Genomic DNA, 14,118 nt, shown 5'->3' with positions numbered 1-14,118 from the left:
AAAGAACAAAAGTAAGTTCCAGTTCTCTCACCTTTAGTCAAGATAGAATGGACCCATAACTATGGGCTCCATAAGACATTTTAATATGCTATGAACAAAGAGTATGGAAACTCTAGAATGAAAGATGTTCAATATGATTAAATATCCATGTGAAAAAGAAAGAAAATCTTTTTGAGAGAGAACATAAATTTGGCAGCTCTCAACAGACTGATGGTAACTGAGGTGGGGGCGATGGATGAGGTCAATCCTGGGAAATACAGTATTTTAAGGAATGAGAGTAAACCACAATATGTAGGAGAAACAACATTGTCAACATTGTAGGTCCAAAGAGGAAAGGGTGTCAAGACAGGATGCCCTGCTTTTCTCTGATCCTACACTACAATCCAAACAGAGAAGTTATATTTCCTCAAAATGTGTGGGGTCGACTTGTTTACTACCAGAAAACATTTCATTGTGCTTGGACACTGACAACTCAATTCAATTTTGAAGCTGCCCATCTGGAAGCAGCCCCAAGTCCTTCATCTCCAACACTGACCCCACTGACTCCAAGTAGGTAACCGGTGGAGTGTGCAGAACTGGCCAGCTGGCTATATACTGAAGTTCCTCTTACCCCTCTTTTTGTTTTGTTTTTTTTTTAAGTTAATGTTCTTGAGTATCAAACAGAATTCAGGCAAACACATTTTCTGGTTTATAATAAATAAAATTTCAAAGGATACAGTTATGGAGAAGCATAGGACAAGGCATTAGAAAGAGAGAAACTAACCTTGTGTGCCCTGATTTTACATATTACCCTTCACAGAAATATACATCACCCATGGTTCAGCAATCTGGAAGCTTTCAAAGAACAGCTATTGGGTTTTTTTTTAAAATAAGGACTAAATGCTGTAGGTATGCTTGTTAATGGACTGGTTGGATATGTCCATTTAAAAACTTCTTGGCCTTGTCAAACATTTGTTTGGGAGTGTACCCACTTAAAGAGGAAAGTCTTAGGATTCATTATTATACAAGATATGTTAAAATATGTTTATGGAAATTGATCTTTGCAAAGAGTATATTAGTGAAATGTTATTAAAAAGATAGATTAAGAATTCATTGGATAAGGCTTAGGATGTAAAATATAATATTCAAGAAATTTAGCAGTGAAGGAAAGAAAGAAAAATAAAATGCTCTAGGCTGAGTGAAGCAGTTAAAATAAAGACACGGAAGTTATTTAAGGTACAAAAAGCAAAGGAAATTAGAGATTTTGATGATTATGAAACAAAAAGATAAAGAAACACTAATTATGATAAGCTTCATACAGAGAAAAGAAACAGAGGAAAGAGAGAAATAGAGAATATTTTTTAGTATTTTTTAACAAGGAAAACGAACTATCATTTGTCACTTTACAAACCAATCCCTGTTCCCTCTCCTTCCCCTCCTCCTATCCATTCCACCTAATTTCCCTACCCCAACCCCAGCCACTCATCAGAGAGGGTAAGGCACATTGCTTTGGGGAAGGTCCAAGGCCCTCCATACTATTCAAGGCTGAGCAAGGTATCCATACAAATAGAACAGATTCCAAAAATGTCCATACAAGCAGTAGGTTTACCTGAGCTAATGGGACTAACCAACTCTAACAAGACAGGGAAGGAAACAGCATAGGTCCAAACTAGTCCCTCTGGATGTGAGTCATAGTTGTATGGCTGGGGTAGACTGTGGGACCAGGATTTATACCTACTGCTTGTACTGACTTCTTCCTTTCTTATTTGAATCCCCTTGATCTCCTTTTTGTTGTCTTATTGCTCTAGCCAGAACTTCAAGAATGAATATGTTGAATAGATATGGAGAGAGTGGGCAGCCTTGTCTTGTTCCTGATTTTAGTGGGATGGCTTTGCGTTTCTCTCCATTTAATTTGATGGTGGCTGTCAGATTGCTGTATAATGTTTTTATTATGTTTATATTGTTCTTTCTATCCCTGAACTCTCCAAGACCTTCATCATGAAGGAGTGTTGATTTTATCGAATGCTTTTTCAGCAGCTAACAAAATGATCATATGGTTTCTTTCTTTCTGTTTATTTATATGGTGGATTACATTTATAAATTTTCGTATGTTGAACCATCCCTGTATTTTGGGAAAAGCCGACTTGATTATGTGTACTTGCATTTGGGTTGCCAGTATTTTTGAGTATGTTGGCATCTATGTTCGTGACAAAGAGAATTGGTCTATAATTCTCTTTTTTGGTTGAGTTCTTATGTAGCTTTGGTATCAGAGTAGCCTCTTAAAAAGAGTTTGGCAATGTTCCTTTTGTTTCTATTATGTGGAACACTTTGAGAAGTGTAGGTATTAGCTCTTCTTTGAAGTTCTGATAGAATTCTGCACTGAAACCATGGGCTTTTTTTGGTTGGGAGGCTTTTGATGACTGCTTCTATTTCCTTTCTGGTTATATGTCTTTTTAAATTCTTCACCTGGTCTTGATTTAATTTTGGTATGTGGTACCTATCCAGAAAATTGTTCATTTCTTTTACATTTTCCAATTTTGTGGAGTACAGGTTTTTGTAGTATGCCTAATGATTCTCTGGATTTCTTTAGTGTCTGTTGTTATGTCCTCCTTTATTTCTGATTTTGTTAATTTGGATATTGTCTCTGTGTCTTGATTAGTTTGGATAAGTGTTTGTCTATCTTGTTGATTTTCTCAAAGAACCAGCTCTTAGCTTCATTGATCCTTTGTATTGTTTGTTTTTTTGTTTCTATTTTTATTAATTTCAGCCCTTAACTTAATTATTTATTGTCTTCTACTCCTCTTGGGTGAGCCTGCTTATTTTTTTTTTCTAGAGATTTTGGGTGTGCTGTTAAGTCACTAGTGTGAGCTTTCTCCAATTTCTTTATGTAGACACTTAGTGCAATGAACTTTCCTCTTAGCACTGCTTTCATAGTTTTCCATAGGTCTGAGTACGTTGTGCCTTCATTTTCACTGAATTCTAGGAAGTCTTTAATTTCTTTCTCTTTTTCCTTGACTCAGGGGTGTTAGAGCACTGTTCAATTTAATTTCCATGTGTGTGGGGGCTTTCAGTATTACTGTTGCTGTTGAATTCTAATTTTAAACCATGGTTATCCGATAAGATACAGGGAATTAATCTAATTTTTTTTTGTATATGTTGTGGTTTCCTTTGTTACTGAGCATGTGGTTAATTTTAGAGAAGGTTCCATGAGGTGCTGACAAGAAGGTATATTGTTTTCTGTTTGAATAGAATGTTCTATAGATGTCTGTTAAGTACATTGAGTCATGATATCTGTTATATCTCTTATTTCTCCCTTAGGTTTCTGTCTGATTGACTACTCCATTGGGAGGGTGGGGTGTTGAAGTTTCCTACTATTAGTGTAGGGGTTTGATGTACTATTTAAGCTTTAGTAATATTTCTTTATGTATGTGGGTGATCTTGTATTTGGGGCATAGATGTTCAGGATTCAGACTTCATCTTGAAGGATTGTTCCTGTTATGAGTATAAAGTATCCTTCTCCATCTCTTTTGGGTGATTTTAGTTTGAAGTCTATTTTGTTAGATATTAGGAAAGCTACACCCCCTTGTTTCTTAGGTACATTTGATTGGAAAATTTTTTCCTAGCCTTTTACTCCGAGGTACTGTCTGTCTTTGAGGTTGATGTGTATTTCTTGTATATAGCACAATGCTTAATCCTGTTTTCATATTTATTCTCTTAGCCTGTGTCTTTTTATGGGTGAATTGAGTCCATTGATATTAAGAGATATTAAGGACCAATGATTGCTAATTCCTGTTATTTTTGGTGGTAGTGTGTGTTTCACTTATTTGGGTTTTGTTGGTGCAAGGTTGGTGCCTGTGTTTTTGTGGGTGCAGTTAGTTTCCTTGGGTTGGGAATTTCCTTCTAGTACTTTCTGTAGGACTGGATTTGTGTGTAGGTATTATTTAAATCTGGTTTGTCATGGAATATCTTGTTTTCTCCATTGATAGTCACTGAAAGCTTTGCTGGGTATAGTAGTATGGGCTTGCATCTGTGGTCTCTTAGTGTCTGTAGCACATCTACCAGGACCTTGTGGCTTTCATGATTTCCATTGAGAAGTTGGATAGTCGATGTAATTCTGATAGGTCTACTTTTATGTCTTTATTCTGTATGTTATACATTTTAATTATTATATGGCAAGTGTCTATTTTTTCTTTTCTTTTCTTTTCTTTTCTTTTTTTGATCCAGTCTATTTGGTGTTCTGTAAGCTTCTTGTACTTTCATAAGGATATTCTTCTTTAGGCTGGGAAAGTTTTCTTCTATGATTTTGTTGAATATATTTTCTGTGTCTTTGAGCTGGAGTTCTTCTCCTTAATTTATCCCTAGTATTCTTAGGTTTGGTCTTTTCTTGGTGTCCCACATTTCCTGGACATTTTATGTTAATAATTTATTGGATACATTGTTTTCTTTGACCATTGAATTTATTTTCCCTATAGTATCTTCAACCCTGACTTTCTCTCTTCCCACTCTTATATCCTATTGACTATGATTACCTCTGTAGTTCCCCTTAATTTACCCAGTTTTTCCATATCCAGAATTCCCACTGTCTGTGTTTTCTTTATTGCCTTTATTTTGTACTTCAAGTCTTGAACTGTTTACTTCACCTGTTTGATTGTTTTTCTTGATTTTCTTGGGTTTCTTTGAGAGATTTATTAATTTTGTCAATTTTTTGTTTGTCTTTTTCTCCATTTCTTTCTCATTTCCTTCTTAAAGGTTTCCATCATCTTCATAAAGGTACATTTAAGATAATTTTCTTCTGCTTCTTCTGTGTCAGGATAATCAAGTCTTCCTGTTGTGTGACCACTGGGCTCTGGTGTTACCATGTTGCTTTTTGGTTGTTGGATGAATTCTTGCATTGGCTCATACCATTTCTTCCCTTAATTGATGCTGGCAGTATCTTTGTGTCTTGGTCCCATCCTTGCAGTATCTGTCTGTATCTTGGGAACTGTTCTTGGTCTGCTCTGTACTGTCACTATCTGTGTCTTAGTTTTGGAGCAGACTACTTGCATGGCACTCACCTGCTGGCTGGGTATAGAAGTCAAGGTAGGTGGGGAAGGGGCCCAGGTTTTTGCCCCAGTGTGGAGGGCCTAGAAAGTGGAATGTCTCCCTGTGTGGTTGGTCACTCATCTCTTGGTTTCTCTGTGTAGTAGCAGGCTGTGTTTCAGAGTTTCACTAAGGTTTCAGGGGGATAGGAAGGTTTGGGGGTGGTGTGGGTCTTGTAGCTTGCAGGGTCCGATGGTCAGGATGGGCATAATGGAGCAGTCTACCTTGGGAAATAGAATACTTAAAATTGAGGAATTCACATTCGATAGGAAAACAAGTATGATGAGAGTGACGACTGTCTCTTTAGCATACATAAGAGGAAGATTTGAAGTTTATTTTCTACCTTATTTATCTTAGCTCTCTTGAACTATGGGTTGTGTGACAGAAGTTGGTTAACATTCTTTCCTAAACAGTCAGGAAATCATAGCATTTCAACTTCCAGGATGATAAGTATGGTCAATAGAATAGAGAATGAGCTAAGCTTTACAATATGCCATTTATGTCTTCTAAAGTCATCGATGCTTAGACTTTTAGTAGCAGTTTTCATTTAAAAAAATTAAAGAGTGAAAGTCCTGATTTTATTCCCCAGGGGATTATTTTGAGAGTCCAACTTTTCATCGTTCTTCTGTCCATTGCAGGCACACTGATGAGTGAGACCATCAGACAACCAGGTATTCTGTTCTGGGATCATTAGAAGCATATTAAGTAGGACAGGAATATATCTATGTGGCTTGTGAAATCTGGACAAAGGGAAACATTTATTGACAAAAAATAAAAATAAAATAATTAAATGATGAAAAATAAAGAGGAAACAATTTTAAATAGAAATACATTTTCATGTATGTTTTACAAATTAATAATGCATACAGATGCAAATATTAGAACAATTTTAGAAAAATTCCTTCATGTTATTCATTCTATTTCAATTAAAGATTGTTTACTAATATATAACCATTGTACAAAATTATTGATTTCATTATGGCAATATAATATATATATATATATACATTATATATATTATACATACATTTATATATTATGTACTTTGGTCATACTTATCTCCACAGTCCCCATTGTTGATCCTTCCCACTTGCTATGAATCCTCTTGTAATGGGATTTATTTTACCCTTTATTATTTATAAAACTCAAGTACTAATTTAAGATAAGAATCTGAGATGACTGAGATACACCTGCCACAGTGCTTTCAGGTTCAAAAAGAAAAAGTGCAACCTTCTGATTCCTCCTGTTCTTGCTAGGACCACTCTCTCTCACCCAAGGTCCTCGAAGGAATTGTGATCCATTCCAGGCAGCTGAATGTGAATCCAGTTTCTCAGACCAAACTCCTTATTCAATTGCATAAGGGGCCATGACAATAACAGAATTCCCCAAACACTCATGCTCTTCCTACATAATTCCCTCCTTCTTTCGTATCTTGACTTTGTTAATATTGATTCCATGTATGAGAGAAAATATATGATATTTGTCTTCTGATATTGGACTAATTTACTTCAGAGATTGATCTCTAGCTACAGAAAGGAACGATGTTTTCAACTATTCATCTAACAAAGATTAATATCCTGAATATTAAAAGATCTTGAAGAATTTTATTCCAAAATATCTCCCAAATGGTCCAGACAATAAACAGGCAAATTAATTGTTTTCAAAAGAAGAAACAAAAATGACCAATAACTCTTTGAAAAAAATGTTCAATGTGGTATTAAATTTCTAATGAGACCCAGTCAGAAGAGTTATTATGAGAAAAGCAAACAACCGCAAATTGTGGATAAGGTGCTGTGGTAGATGGCAGAGGGATAGGGATAAGCCCATATATAATGTTAGTGAGATTTTCAAATCTGTGCAGATGCAATGGAAATATTATGGAGTTAAGAAAAAGCAGAGAAATGCAAATCAAAACAACTCTGAGATTTCATCCTACACCTGTAAGAATGGCTGAGATCAAAAACACTGATGACAACTTATGCTGGAGAAGTTGTGGGGTAAAGGGAACACCCCCCCTTTGCTGGTGGGAGTGCTAGCTGGTATAGCCCCTTTGGATATCTGTATGGCAATTTCTCAGAAAATTAAGACACAACCTTCCTCAAGACCTAGCAATACCCCTTTTGGGTACATGCATCCAAAAAATGCTCAATTGTACCACAAGGACATGTGCTCAACTATGTTCATAACAAAATTGTTTGTCATAGCCAGAACCTGGAAACAACCTAAATGCCCCTCAACAGAAGAATGGATAAGGAAAATGTGGTACATTTATACAATGGAGTGCTACATAGCAGAAAAATAATGACATCTTGAAATTTGCAGGCAAATGGATGGAGCTAGAAAACATCATATTGAGTGAGGTAACCAAGACTCAGAAAGACAATTATCATATGTGCTCACTCATAAGTGGTTTTGAAACATAAAGCAAAGAAAACCAGCCTACAATTCACAATCCCAGAGAACCTAGGCAACAATGAGGACCCTAAGAGAGACATACATGGTTCTAATCTACATGGGAAATAGAAAAAGACAAGATCTCCTGAGTAAATTGGGAGCATGGGTGCCATGGGGGAGGGTTGAAGGGGAAGAGAGAGGAAGGGAGGGAAACAGAGAAAAATGTAGAGCTCAATAAAATCACTTAAAAATTAAAAGAAAAATAAACTAACGAGTGCACTCCTAGGTGAGCATCTGAAGGTATCTACTCCAACATAGAACACAGACACTCTTGCTATGTCTATTGTTCCACCACTCACAATAATCAGGTAATGGAGTCAGACCATCAATAATAGATTGATGAAGAATGCATGATGTATGTAGACAGTGTAGTTTTATCTTCCATCAAGTGAAAAAGGCAAAGGATTGATAAGCCAAAATAAATATTTCAATTATGTAATAGCACAACAAAATAGAATTAATTTCTAATAAGCTACTCATCTTACCCAATTTTCACTAATAAAAAATTGTAGGAATCTGTGTTAGTTGAGAATGATGAATGCCTTAAATTCAGAGGAAATAAGTGATAAAATAATACATGTTAAATAGTTATTTGTATTTGAATATATGCATTTAAATATGGGCTTATATGTATATTTCACATATATAAGTTGATGCTGCAATATGCTTCTTTCATAGTATGCACAGTAATGAATCTGTAGATGAAGCAATTACTTAAAAATTTAGGATCAGTAATGTAGCTCAGGGGTGGAATGCCTGCTTACTTTCCAGGCATCACATCTTAAAGGTCTCGTATTATTTCCTCACACTGTTACTACACTAGGAACCATACTTCTAATGCATGAACATTTATGACATCCAACCCATATGTGAAGTTAACTCTTGAATTTTGGAGGTCACCTGAGGGATGGCCAGAAGTTAAGAAAGGATGGAAACATTCCTAAAACCCTAAATTTTCTCATCCTGAAATCAGCACCTGCTCTCCCACCTTGCTCAAGCACCAACAGACCCCAGCAGATAGCCTTTTCCAGCCATGTACAGGCCTGGTGCATGTAGCAATTGAAAAGCAAATGTGTCTCTAAGGATTGGTTGCTATTTATCTGACTGCTGAAATATCCAGGACCGGACTTCCTTTCTTCTTATATGACTTTATAAGGCTCCTTTCCCTGGTCCCTGCTGCTCCTGATATGCAAATAAAGCACCCTGCATGTTCTTGCCCCACCCAACATACCACCGTGTGGATCCAATGGACCAATTGTCCTAGGGTATAATTATCTCCTGCCTCCTCCTAAGAAACGAGCTGTCCATCTCCACAGTCTCCTGGGTTGTTTCTGCATTTAATACCCACTGCCGCTCAGCATCCTCCTTGGACCTGGTCATGCTTGGCACTGTTTCCCCCACCCCACCCCAATCCACCCAAGGGTTTGGCTAGTGAGCAATAGTCTGGCCATACAGGGACAAAGAAGTATTCAAGTCCAGCAGGCACCAACTTTTAACGGATGGTTCAGTTGAGACCCTGTGTTCTGAAGTTTTATAGAAATGATGGATCAAATATATCTTGCAATAAAAATTGATGTGTCTATCTATTACCTATTTATCTGACCATCAATCTATATTTATATTGGATAATTCAGGGTAAATCAACTACCACATTTTGGATACTACTTAATTTTATTAATTTGAATAGGTTCCATAGCAGTGCTATTTTCTATAGCCAATACAGGACAGAATAGCATCCCCAGGCTGTGACATGACCTTGCAGTCTGCCTTGTTCTGGACAGTGAGATCCTATCATTACTAACTTATTGCAAACTGCGATTTCAGGTGCTTGTGTTCTAACTGATTTGTGTTCAGAAGAAAATAATATTCTAATCATTGTTATGGAGTTTTATGTTTGCTGTAATTGCATTCTTTCCTTGATCAGGGAGAAAGATTAATTCAAAACTTGTTTTAACTGCATTTCATTAAACCATAACAGAATTTCATGGGGTTAAATTTGATAATTTTCCAATCTAAGTGTGTTTTAGTCTGATGCCAAGACTAATTCAATTGCTTCACTTCTAGATTCATAGGTTTCATAAAAAGTTCATTTTATGTTAGCTTAGGGCTTTTCTGCCTACGGAGGATTATTGCATTTGTCACAAGGGTATACAGATTTGTTATAAGAAAAAGCAAAATGATTTGTGAATTTTACAATTGAAATGACTATATTTAGAATACTTAATAATGGTACTTAGGAGACAAGAGTGTTTGTACATTCTTATGCTAATTAGCCAATTTGTTGTTGCTTTCTCTTAATTGCAGAAGGTGGCTTTAGCTCAGGGTTCTGTAGCATGATTTATAGGACATTAAGACCTTCACTTTTATGGGTACTTTCCACATAAGTAGGACATTTTCTTGTGCACAAATGCTGTCACAGCATAGAAGGCACAACTGACCACTTTTTTATTTTTATTTTTATTTTTTATTGGCAAGCAGTTTTGTACAACAGATAGAGGAGAGAGGGAAGGGGAACTTTTCCAGTGTGTTTCCACTGTTGGCAGGGGAGTTTAACTGTATTGCCATCACCATTCTGGTCACAGTGCTGAGAGAAAGCTCTGAATATTAATAACTACCCTGCTCAGTGAATTATAGCCCTGTCATGTAGCAATTGTGACTAGCTAGCTTGGGCTACACTGTCCCTCTGGTGTTCTAATAATGCTACTCCGTGTAGGCCTGTGGGCAGCTTGGATGCTGTACAAAGAGGAAAACGCCATGATGAAGTGCTGTATTTTATTTATAGCCTCAGTTTGCTGAAGAAGCTTGTTTTGTGTTGGTTTTGTATGAAGGGAAAGCTCAGGTAACTATAAATGATTTCCATTTTTGTCCTCGGGGTATTGGTGCTCAGTTCACTGCACCCTCTAATTTAAAAGATGGCATAAGCTCTCAGATGAAAGCGATTGTGCCAGAACTTGGCTTGAAGCAGCTGTAGCACTAACTGAGAAGCTGGGAAACTATGGCTGCTGCATATTTGCATTATTATTATTATTATTATTATTATTATTTGTTACTAAATACTTTAACACTTCCAGAGAGTAGTGTTGGCCAAGTTAGAGCCTATAAAACTTCAACTGTGACAACTGCTATGTTTATTATTCTAAAAGAATTACTGACTTTTGTCTTCAAAAACACTCCAAGTGAGCTTTATAGAACGCTCAGGTTAGCAGTAGCATGACAGCTCTTCATCTAAAGGAGAATTAAAGAGCTGCAGAATGTAGCGTTTTAGTCCATCTAGCATTCCATCCGTCTACCCTTAAGTGCATTTATTTATCACAGTATTTGCTAACTAACCAATGGTAGCTTAATGTCAGTTAGATGCCAATTATCTAACTCTACAACGTGTTGTGTTTATTAGGTAATTTGATGCTTGATGATAGCAATGTGAAATGAACAACAGGTATTTCATATCTGAAACTTGGGGCTGATCCAACTTATAGTGAGACATTTCACAACGGCATGGCAAGTAGTCTAAGAGTGGCATAGAGGATGTGCAGACAGAGGGAGGACATCTAGGTCAGTCAGAGTGGGAGCAATGTTTGCTAGATGGAAGGGCTCATCCTTGTCTTGAGGCTGAGGGGTAATGCATACTGTTGAGACACAGAGGGAAACACAGCTTTCCCATCACACAGAGTTTTATGCTTAACCAACAGGAAGCTCATGAGGAGGCAGTTGCTATGGTTGACACTACAGGTGCGAGTAATAAACATGATGTGTGATGCCGATGATTTGTCAGCAGTCTTCCAATTCAAGGAGTGTTTAAATGACTTAGTGAATTGGCTACATTCGTATTTGAGAGCACTATGATGTTAACTAATATACTGTGCCTATGTTGGCAATTGGGGATAACACTATCTTTTCCTCATATCTTTTGGGTATTCATCCCAGGATAAATGTGATTCTCTGAAATGTTTGCAACTGAGAATCTCAAGGAAGAAAAATATGCTTGGTACTAGAATTAGTGGGTATATTGTTTAATTTTAATATTCAAATTAATTAGATTAAGAAATGCAGAGGGTGTTTCTGAAGGATACTTTTGTGTGTTTTCATGCGATGTTTACTCAATTAACTGACTGAGATGAAAAGATTTGACCTGAATGTGGGCGACGTCATCCCGGCATCTAGGGGGTCCTGAAAAAATGAATCAAACAAGAAAATGGGAAAAAGCAGATGAATTCCAGCATCCCTTTTTCAGTGATCCCTGGTCACTTGAGATGTGAGCAAGCAGTCTCTGCATGGTGTACAGAAGATGGGCCCCCTACCTGTCTGACCTGACATGATGAACTGTAATATTCTCAACCCAAGAGTTGAAATAAGTGCCTGTCTCTTACATTATTTTCTTGATAGATAATTGATCAGTCAGTAAGAACAGTAACCAATAGAGTAAACTTCTCCACAAAACTATAGTTAATGATGCTTACTTCTAGAATACAGCAATATATAAGTACTGAGCTGCAGTGCAGGATGATTCTATGAAATAAATATAAGTAGTGTTTTTTGGTTTCTTTTGCTTTTGTTTTTGTTTGGGGATTATATGCTAGACTAATATACCCTGGGGTCAGATTTCATAAAAGCAAGACTACCACCAGGGATTAAATGGTGTTGTAATTTAATAACCATTTGTCTAAGAATTCTTAGAATGTTTTTGCATGATCCAAAAGGAATTCCTGGTCAGATGTGTTTGTTTGTTTGTTTTGTTTTCTTGTTTTGTAATCAGAGCTACTTTAGGCATTTGAACAGAGACTTATTGGAAGCAGGTTTCTGAAGTGGGCCAAAGAACTTAGTTTAAACCGAAGGCTTAAATTTAAAATGAAAAAAATTGCCTATGGCAATAGAACTGGTACAAACCTATGATAACAGAACAATTCAGAAATATGGTGATTTGAATACATTTAACTATAATAAACCCTTGATTTGTATTATGACATCTTTATTAAGAATCATGTTTTAGATATTAGATTTTTTTTTTTTTTTAGAAATTTTGCATTATTATCTGTAGTTGGGTAAAAAGTAACTGCAAAATTTAGAAGTTTTACATTATCTGTATTTGGGTAAAATACGAGTATAAATATAAATTTTTTGAGTTAACAATGTCAGCATCAGGGACTCAGAGTTTAAGGACAGATGGAAAGTTAAATCTGAAGGAAGCAGTAGAGGCGGGATTAGTTAGCACACACTAGGCAGGAACGTACAATGTCTACGCACTTGTACATAGACACATTTAAGGATATATATTTGATTTCATGTCAATATAGTTTTGAAGATTCAGTAATTAAAAATATATTATAAATGAAAATTGTAAAGAAAATAAAATGTAAGACTAGGAGATCTCAAAATTTGTGCATCTCCTCATCTTATCATTGTTCTTGTTATTTTTATTATTTCTCTATGCCTCATTCAGTGGGATGAAATTTACCCCATTTAAATAAAAGACTGATAAGCAATAATTAGTATATTAATACTAAATGCCAAGTGAGTAACTTGTGTGAACATAATATACATGGATTGTACATGATATTCTAATCAAATGGTGTTGCATGGGTTGTACATGATATTCTAATCAAAGGGTGTTGCTTCCAAATGCACTTGGTAGACTAATTCATTTTATAACATCTCAAACTGTTTTTCATATACTTATGACTGTCATATCATAGTTTCATATTTGCCAACTTATTCCTAGACACCAGAATGCAAAATGAATAGAGCTTTCAAAAATATCACAAGTGAATAGAGATTACAAAAATTGATTGATAGACAACATGGTCTGCTGGCCATTGCTATTGAAGCCCATCTGTTTGGATGGCATGATGCCCGCTAGTGAGGTCAGTGCATGTGTGAAGAGGGTCTGTCTTTTAATAATGAACTATACTTTGATATCTCTTTATTTTGTTCACTGTTTGAGAAGTGGTAAAGGACTCTTTATAAAAATGAATGAAAATAATATCAGTTAATAGATAGGAATTAATAAAAGGTAGAAAATGCAGGCATTAGTAAGAAAAAAATCTACTGAGTTGTTCATAGGCAAGGGGACAAGAAAGACAGACAAGTAATGATACTGGTTCAGAAGACGCTGTAGACGTATGTTCCAGAGCACTGGCAATGCAAGTACAGAGTAATTGCCCCTTTCTGAGAAAGTTAGATGGAATTCACAGACATTACAACAATCAGGAAATAGGAAGAGGAGTGGCTAGCCACCTTTCGGGGCTGGAGAAATCACTTCAGTTAAAAGCAGACCATTCAGATCAGTACTCATAATTCAAAATCTGAGATATTCAGGTGTTGTCAGGGCTTAAACAGTCAGAGCTTTTAGATCAAAGACTGAACATCAGGGAGGGCGAGGTTGGTACTAATCAGAGAGGCAAGCTCAATACATGCTTAAAGGGACTTTGGGAATTTTGAAGGACAGGTACAGCTTTCGAGGAACTAAAGACAAAAATGGTCATCAAAATTTTGGAAAACAACACCACCACCAATCTGGTCTTAGTAGGAAAGACAGATCTAGAGAAGAAGAATGTTCGGCAGTGATTGCAAATTAGAGGCCACGACCATAGTAATCATCGCTCTCTATCC

This window comes from Chionomys nivalis, chromosome 14 (assembly GCF_950005125.1).
Source record: "Chionomys nivalis chromosome 14, mChiNiv1.1, whole genome shotgun sequence".
NCBI classification, from domain to species: domain Eukaryota; kingdom Metazoa; phylum Chordata; class Mammalia; order Rodentia; family Cricetidae; genus Chionomys; species Chionomys nivalis.
The sequence above is the reverse complement of the archived record's forward strand: the minus strand, read 5'-3'. Positions refer to the sequence as shown.